The sequence below is a fragment of the Mangifera indica genome, chromosome 3, assembly GCF_011075055.1.
Source record: "Mangifera indica cultivar Alphonso chromosome 3, CATAS_Mindica_2.1, whole genome shotgun sequence".
Taxonomy (NCBI): Eukaryota; Viridiplantae; Streptophyta; class Magnoliopsida; order Sapindales; family Anacardiaceae; genus Mangifera; species Mangifera indica.
This window is the reverse complement of record NC_058139.1, coordinates 13942495-13952296: the sequence shown is the minus strand read 5'-3', so window position 1 is coordinate 13952296 and position 9802 is coordinate 13942495. Positions and strand designations below refer to the sequence as shown.

General features: G+C 35.2%; 1 long non-coding RNA gene across 1 annotated transcript; it reads left to right on the top strand.

Moving 5' to 3' along the window:
• The first annotated feature begins 676 nt into the window (after positions 1–676).
• On the top strand, positions 677–3958 carry LOC123211164. The gene is made up of 6 exons (XR_006501351.1): positions 677–743; positions 1123–1200; positions 1956–2018; positions 2511–2579; positions 2668–2763; positions 3605–3958. It is a non-coding gene; the product is annotated as an uncharacterized LOC123211164 (long non-coding RNA).
• Positions 3959–9802: the final 5844 nt, after the last annotated feature.

Sequence of the window (9802 nt, the reverse complement as noted above, 5' to 3'; positions counted from 1 at the left end):
AGCAAGAAAATGCCTGATGGAATGATTTTTGCATCAATACAAGATCAAGATGAGCTGTATGAAAAGAGACACTACTTGAAAAGAATGAACAAATGTTGAATAGTGTTGGATTTTCCCCCTGTTCAGCTTCTGAGTGCAATGGTGTCGGCGGTGAGACTTCACGCTTACCAAAGAAGGAGATCGACAACTGACGTTGTTGAGAATAGAGGAGGTGTATGCGGCTCACGCCCTGGTCTTCCAATGATCGGATTCTGGGAATTGGCCGGTATTTAGGCAGTGATTCTTCCTATGCCGGCAGTGAGGTGAAAACGTCACTCTACAAGGGTGACCCAAGGCGTTTGCTCTCTAGGGCATTAGGACAAGGTGAATTTCGCAAAGTTGCACACTAGGACAAACCTAGCTCTGATACCATGAACAAGTTTGAATGGAAAATAATTTTTGTTTATATACATTGCTATAACGATACACATATATATACAAATTTAGAATCCTATATTAGGAAAGCAGAATATTTGATTTCCTATGATTACAATCCTATAATCAAATCCTACTATATTTAAATCCCTATAATCTACTCTTATATGCTAATACATGATTTACATATTCTATAACACCAACATTTGCACATGTAACTATGTCCACTATATTGCAGGTATGTTAATGGTATAAATATGATCCTTACTAGTAGCATTCCCACACTTGGAAGCCTTCTGTCCCCCATTTACTTTCAGTTCATGGATAAGGTGATTTTACAGAGGACTACCAATTTTTGTTTGGCCTATGAGGATAAGAAATGTTATGTTTGAGTATATTAGATTTGATTTTTATTTTCTGTGCCTTTTTTATACTTAATTGCTATGTTTGCTGATCTTCTAAACTTTGTTTACTGCCATCTATTTTTCGAATCTTCATAATTGAATGTTATACTTTATCTAAAATTATGATCTGACTCAGCTTAATTCATTTTCAAAGCTGCAAGGTGCACTTTATTTTCTTCTGAAAAATCATAAAATACTCAAATGTTCTGCCAAAGTGATACCATGTCATACATCTTTTCAACTCATTTTTGTGTAAAATTATACAGTAGCTCATTGCTATTTTGTTTTTTGTTAATCTATGCAGCTGGCCTCATCTCTTGGTCCATGATTCTATGCCAATATTTTCAAATGCAAGCACATATCAGAAACTGGAGCCCAACGGGTACTGACCATTTTCAACATCTATAATTTTTATATGTCAAATTATGTGTTTTTCTAGCTAGAAGATGGACTAGGGTATAGTGCAACCATGGCTTTAAAAGAAAATTTTATCTTGAAGATTTGGGGGGTTTGTATTTAATCTCTTTTGTGCCTTGATTCTTAGATCCAAATTACTTCCTCAAGGTGTAGAGGATGAAAAGTGACAGGATATTCACCTTGACATTTGCATTATTTTTATGTACTTCTCATGCAATAAAATGATTTTGTGTGCAAGTTCTTTCTTGCTGAAAAAGCTTTATTTCTTGATATGTTGCAGTTGTATATTGTTCTGAATTATCAAAATATAGTTGATTGCCTAGCATCAGTTTTCTTTTCATAAGTTATTTTTCTTTGTTTTCAGTGCTAGAGTTTTACTTGATAACCTCTGTACAAACGAGTGAGACTTGGCATCACTTGTATTTTAAAAGAGCAAAGCTACTGAATTGCTTCTTTTTCTTGCAATTATTGTATTTATTTGTCATTTATGACAAATAAATGCAAAGTTTCTCGATCAATCTTTTTTGCATAGCATGAGAATTAGGTTTTCTCATGTGGTATTAACAATTATTTCTTTTCCTGGGTGAATTGTCATAGCCATTTGACTGATACTTGTAAAAAGATTTGCCACTTATCATGCCTTAAAAATGCATAATTTATTGGCTCTGGTCTTTGTGATTCATTCATGTGCCTTGATGATAAATTGTAATCCTGTTGCAGATGCTATTGGATACACAAGCTGTGAAAACCTTTCTTCTAGACATACCTACACTAGCTCGACAGGTGAGTTGGTGCTCTTAATAAACATCTATATTATATGATATGATTGAAGAGTCTAGATGAAAATTTACGTATTCCTCTGTTGAATGTTCACCAACATCATTGTCATCATCCCACCACACACGTGGGTGTTTGTCCTCTTGACTGAGTACCTGATTCAAGTTGAAGAAGGGACTGACTTAAAATAAAAAGTAAATATGGTCTTCAGTGAACAAGTGAATTGTTCTTTTCAATCAAGTTGAATGACAAATATGACGATTGAATTGATTGCCATGGTATTTGAAATATGGGGGTTGTATAATATAATAGATGAGAAAGAACATATTCTACCAGTTCCAAATTACTTTAACAATAAATTAATTTTAGATTACCCTTTTATATCATATGCTTTCGCTGTGATTACATTGCAAATCCATGAAAGTATCATTGCCAGGACTTTGTTCTTTAATTTATACATAAATCTAAACTTACCAGTTTTTTTTTTTTTTTCGGCAGTCATCAAGTGCTGCTAGCTATTCAAAATTTGTGAGCCGTGAGATGAGTAAAGCTGAAGCACTTTTGAAGGTTTGTAACCAAATTAAGGATGGGTGGGTTTGTCTTCTGACTGATTACAATTTTTATTCTCAATTTAAATTTCTGTTTCAATTTACAGGTAATACTATCGCCAGTAGATTCTGTAGCAGATACATATCGTGCATTGCTACCAGAGGGAACACCAATGGAATTTCAGCGTATTTTATAGCTTAAGGTTATAGCCAACTATCACATGCCTTATTTATTTCTCTCAAACATCTACAATTGTGATTTGATATTGGATGATTTAATTTTTTTGGCAGGGATATTTATTCATCTTAGGCAAAAATGTTACATACGGTTAGCTAACTGGAACAACCCATATTGACTGAAAAGAGACTAATGACCCTTGGAGAAGTACAAAATAGAAGGAATGAGGATTGTACTTATTTACAAGTTATAAAATTACCATCTAAGATATCTGTTATATTAGTGAATAAATGGAGAATCCTTTTAGAGGATCGCTGCATGATTTTCAAGAGGTTCTTTTCCACGTCAGTCATTTTCTATCAAAATCCATCGGAGACCTGCAAGGGTGACTTTTTTCTAAGGGAATGGTTTTTCTGACTGAAAGCTTGAAAAAGTTATATCCAAGAATGACCATGTAACTGAGATTTATTGAAAGAGATGATAAATTGAAAACATTCTTTCTTTCTTTCTTTTTTAAAGAAAAGAATTTTCTTGGAAGTTGATAGGTGCAGTGATTTCATTAAGAATGCCCTTGATTTTGAAGATGTTGAAGATTTGTGGTTTCACAGTTGTCAATTTGAATTAATCAATGGAATTCAATACGAATGCCATAGTAGGATGTATTTGATACTCTTGAAGATAGTTTTACATATTCATTAGAATTTCCAACTGTGTTATCGAAGATTCTCTGCTTATTTGTATTGCCAAGGGGACATATGCTTTACGCGGAAGATAATAGTAGCATGATATGTTTTGAGTTTAATTGTTTCACGATACATGCAATTAACTTTTTATTTATGGGCTTAATCGGAGTATGGCATTTGCAGGGTCTTAAAAAAGGTGATCAGCAGACTATACTGGATGACTTCAACAAACATGGACCAGCAATTACACAACCTTGTATTCCACCATCAGTTGCCCCGGCTGTCCCAGCCGCTCCAGCAGCTCCTGTGATTGCAAATAATGCTTCACTTGGCTTTATTGCTTCGTGAGAAGACGTGCTAACAAGAGCAGCTGCCCTTGGACGAGGGGCGGCCACAACAGGATTCAAGCGGTTCCTTGCTTTAACTGAAGCTGCCAAAGACAGGAAGGATGGACCTTTCAGGAAACTCTTTAACACATGACATTCTCAGTTGCAATATTTTTTGAAAAACTGAATCAGATTCTTTTGTAGATAATATATATGCATTCTCTCAATAGCTAATAATTTCCATTTCTATGTTTACCACCTGTCACAGAGAACACAGGCTTACTTATATGCCCCTTGTAGTGCTTCTGATTGAAACATGTTAAAGCTTGAATTTCTGAAAATTTTTATGGTTGCTAAAGTGTTTTGTATTTGTTTTTACTTTTCTGGGTTAATTATTTTTTGGTAAACATTTTTATTCTCCATGTGCTTTAAAATAACGGAAAATCCTCTAACAAAATCTGAGAACTGCAAAACTCTATAGGGGTAAATGATACGAATTGGTGAGAGAACCACATACGGACAGAAATTTGAGAGATGAGAGAGAGAGAGAGAATTCCACGAAAGGAGAGAAGAAGAAGATAAAGATCAAAATTAAGTACTCAAATTCGCATCTTTTCTTGTTTCATAGAATCTATATAACAGCTTGTCCACTTAAGCTTTAATGCAAAAATTATTCAATTAAAATTTTCATATGATTCACACTTGTTTCTGTGTTTACACCTCCAAAAACAACATCCCAGACTCATGAAACAATGTGCTTCATTAAGCTTACCATTGGTGTACAAAGACATTATTTAGGTTAAAATGGTTCAAATATGTAACATTGCCCCACTCTTTGATTACCTTGTTAGGGAAGTAACTCCTTGTCTCCTCTATAGACTCCCACAATGATTCGACTTTTGGAAGACCTAGCCATCGAATCGAGACTTGGGCAATTGCAACTTTCTTTTGTTTGACCATTCGACAATCAGAGGTGGTAAGCAACGGTTCCCATCGTGTCTGTTATCTAAAATGGGCTAAAATACTTAGCTTGCAGTTTCACATTTGCTCAGTGCATCATGTTCTACTTATAAGGTCAAAGCTTGAGGTAAACCTAATCTCCCACCTAAAACCTCCTATCTAATCTTTGTTTATTTGCCAATGCCTTCATCCTTGTTTGTGCCTTGTTGAGGCATCTTTTAATAGTTGGATGTTTTCTTCTCTTCATCCCAAGAAGGCATTAACTGACTCAACTCTGGTGTCATTCAAAAAGTATGAAACGTGAATTGGTGGAAAATAGTCATACAATGCCTCAAAATGAGTCATTTGAATGTTAGAGTGGTACAAAGTATTTTACCAAAACTCTGCTAGTATAAGTCATTTTGCTTAGTTATGTGGTAAATCATTTGCCATACACCTTAGATAGTTTTCCAAACAGCAGTTGACTATCTTCGTTTGGTCGCCCATTTATGGATGGTACAAATGGGAATTTGAAAAGGAGTACCTATCAGTAGACATCCTACATATGGGGGCCTAAAAGTTCATCAATCTAAAGTAGGGCAACATATCAGTTAAGAAGTTCTCTATTAGATTAAATGCATTAGCCAAGTATGCTCCAGAAGTGGTGAGCACATATATGGGCAAGATGAAGGTTTTCCTTAGAGGGCTTAGCTCAGACATTGTTAAAGATGTCATGATGGGAAATCTTGCCCCTAGATTCTATTCAGAGGCTTAAGCAAGACACTAAGGTTAGAAGCCACAAGGTAAAAATGGCCAAAGAGAAAGTAGTATTGGATCAATCCATAACAATAACCCTAACCTAGAGACATGATTAGGCAATGTTAGAAGGTAATCATGATGGTGGCATAAGGACTTTTAAGGCAAGATGACCTAGCTGTCCAAGAGCAATAAAAAGAACTAGAGAGGTAGAAAACAAAAGAGAGGATCAGCCAATACATGATGATCCTTTTACTTGTTACAGATGTGGGCAGAGACATGTTGGTGAGTGTTTGGTTGGTCAGACGGTGTGCTACAAGTGCAAGAAACCCGACCACTTTGTTGGAGGGTGCATTACAGTAGTAGACTAACCTTTGCAGATCAAACAATTGGGGGAAGACAAACTATAATATTTGTAGCCACTTAGATTTAGTTAATCTTTCATTCTTATCCTTTGTATGTTTTATTTGACTCTGGTGCTATGTATTTTTTAGATGCAAGTGGCACAGTAGAGAGAGTAGGACTAAAGCCCACATTAATCTCACAGATCAATATAGATGTGTCTAATAAAAACAAAGTCCACAACAATCACATTTGATAGGAAAGATAGTTTCTTTAGAGGTTAAAAGTTGCTCATGGATTTGATAGTGATGGATATGTCTGATTTTGGTATCATAGTTGGTATGGACTTTTTGAGCACATATAGAGTAGAAATTGACTATAGAAAGAAAAAAGTTAAGTTCTGTAACACCTACAGATAAGCCCAAGGGTATTTTAATCTTTTTTAGTTTAAATTCAGTGATTTTAAACGATTAGTAGTACACACTCGTGTATAGAGATATACACGATCGTGTATGGCCCATAGAAAGTCAAACTTTTGGACAAAATTATGATCGCAATAAAACAGGAAGTTATCTTAGTTGTGTAACTAAACATATGATTATGTATGGTCTATACACATCTATGTATCGCATCCTAGAAATAAAATAAAAATGCGATCAACCCTAATTCTTACATATTCTTTTGCTTCTCAACCATTAAAAAAATGAGAGAGAGTGAAAGAAGAGTCTATGATTGTCGAGGGAGTCATCGCTGATCGTTGAAATCATCGTAGCCATGCAAAAGAAACATTTTTACCAAAATTCAAGTAAGTGGAGCGGTTTCCCTTATTTGATCATGAAATCTTTGAAGTTTCTCTAGTATTCACATAATCTACATTTGTGTAAACATGAGTGTGATGATCTATATGATGAACTTGATTTTGTATGCAATTATGATGAGCCATAAGCATGTTTAGCCTCTTGACTTTGAATATTATGTGTTTTGAGTTGGTAGTCTGATAATGTCATTAATGTGATATGTGTAGTTGTTATAAAGCATGATTTCTATTGCATAAATTGCTTAGGGGACATAGAGACTCTTAATATGAGCCTGAATATGTGTTTGAATGGCTTTATGTGCAATAAGAATAACGTAGAAACCCTAAGGTGTGATTTATAGATTGTGACACATGACTATGTGATCTTATACATGTTTGTGTGTCATTTTGGAATTTGTAAACCTGAAGATCTCATGCTAGTTCTGAGGGGAGAAATACACAGTCGTATAGTATAGGACATACGCTCGTGTATAGCCTTTCAAAAGTGGATGATGTGAGTCAGAGGACACATGACTCTTACATATGGATCCAAGTACATGGGAGAGTGTCCAGGTTAACTCCTTATGTGCATCTGTTTTACACACAACTGTGTGTTGAATGTCACATGCCCATGTATATGGTTCATGAGGCACATGGGCGTGAGTTGAGAAGCACACGACCATATACCCTTTGATAAAGTCAAAAGATGATCATACCCCTAAAGTATGTTTATGAGAGGGAAAAGTTACATTAAAAGAGTAATGAGCTAATAGAGGATGAAAAATTCAAGAAAGATATAAATGAGGTGTTAGATTGTGTGGACAACGACATAAACACATATCTAGTTGAAAAGTCAACAACCCTAAGGCTAGTGTTATACAACTAGATAGTCACTAGATAAGTGTGTAAATAACAATATTTGTGAAAGCAATAGCATTGGATATCGATGAAATGCATCATGCATTTGATGTCAAGGCGTATAGTCGTCTAGTTCAATTCAGGTGTGCATGGTAAAGATGTGGTTTTTAGATATTCTTCACGTGATCAGTGGGATGCACCACATATGTACCTGAGATAGGGGTCATCTTTGAATGGTAGTTTTGATTAGCTTATGTAGTAAGGGAAGGAATTGCTACTAGAGATTTCCTTGTGTGATCAAGATTTCCTAGTTAAATAGACCAATAAGTCTTTTGGCATATGCATAAGGCACTATAGTAGCTTTCACTAAGGCATCAGATATGTCGATTCTAGCTTGGGTCTCTACAGTTTTCGTGTATGATTTATGTCAGGGCACCAAAGTGTCATAGTGTGATAATAGTTTACTTACAAATGGAATGCGAATTTTACTGCTAGATAGTTTAATAACCATGGATGTCGAAAAGTCTCCACTTACAGAGTTTTACTCATGCATTTCCTTTATAAATTTTATAGGTAGAGGTGAGTAATAAGATAGGCAAGGATCCAACAGTCCAACAAGCAGTTGCACAGAGAGAAAGACATTTATGTCATCTCAATATTAGTAGACATACGCTTGTTATTATTATTATCGATATTTTCAAATACATTGATATAGTTATTCTATCATAAAGATTTTTAGATAACTATTATTATATGAGTTTGAATTATAAATTGTTTTTATTACATCAACTTTTTACATGTTTTATAATTATGATCATGCATTAAAGTTTTCAAATAGGTCAGTTGTGCATATCTCTTTTGGTATATTTTTATTAGGGGGATGTATCTAGAAAGGATTGTTGCTTTTATGGTATCAGAACATAATCTTGGTACCCAAAACGTTGAAAAGTTTTATTTGTTTGAAAAATGTATATAGAGTTAAACAAGAAAGTAACCCCTCATTCAGCGTTGATTGCCCTTGCATGCTTATTGCTATAAGTATAATATATCTAGTTTCAAATTAAAAGTAATATATGTCTAAAGGTTGTTGTGATTTCAGGATAAGGAGATCTAGAAGATTAATTAGAGATGCCCCAAGGTCCCTAGTCAAGAAGAAGTCAAGCTAAGGCTTAGCGACAGGCATTCGATATGCTAGTTGTGCCCTTTATTGATAGTGTTACCATTTGTCAGATTATGGAAAAGGTTATGAGGTAGAACAGAGAGGTGTCAGCGAATGTAAGATATCTAACTTAGACCTTATCAATATCAGAGTAGCATTCAGAAACAAAGGTACCTTCCTAACATAATAAGAGAAGTGTAGAAGCACCTCGAATAGAGATTGAAAGTAGCAGCCAAGGCCAAGCACATTCTATTTATAGCCTATCTAATCATCATCAACCCCTATATTTTAGAGGTAGTGCAATGTTAAGAGGATTGCAAGCTAATGAGTGGTTAGAGGTAGTAGAGGATGTCATTAGGATCTACCTGATGATGAATGTTGAGTATGTCAGTCTCTTACTGAAGGATGATACTAAGGTCCAGTGACGACACTATGTAGGACTTGTCAAGTTTCAAAGATATCATGGGAATATTTCAAATAGGCTTTTGGGTTAGAGTATATTTTAGTTGAAGTCATGTATGTGAAGGCCCAAGAGTTTCGCCATCTGAGATAGAGGAACATGTCAATCAAGGAGTTCTCGACTAAGCTGAACTCATTAGCCAAGTATGCTTCTAGTATGGCTAGTTTAGAGAAAGGCAAACTGGATGTGTTCATAGAAGAGTTGAGGCCAAATATAGCTAAAGATGTGATAATAGGAGATAATCCTCTCAAAACTTTTTCAGAGGCCGTTGGTCAACTATTAAAATATGGGACAATGAGACAGTGCGTGGCCAACAACAGAGTGTTATCAGAAGAGCCTATAACACCAGCTTAAGTGTAAAAGCAAAGTCAACTGACTATCAGTGGCAACCGGAAGGGAGATAACAAATATGCCTTTCCAACCTAAGAATAAGAAAAACTAGAGGGGTAAGAAATAGAGAAAATATAAGCACCCTAGAAATATTGATTCCCTTGCATGTTACAGATATGGTAGGAGGCACACCAGCGAGTGTTTAACCTAACAGAGAGTATGCTACAAATGTAATCAACCATGACATTTTGCTAGGTAGTGCATAGCCCTATTAGTGGCGTTAACCCTAACAAAGCAAATAGTTAGGGGAAGACAAACCCGAGTATTCGTAGCTACTCAGACACAAAATGATGCTAGTCTTATAGCTATGATAGGTTAGTTACTATTTCATATTTATCTTTTATATGCTTTATTG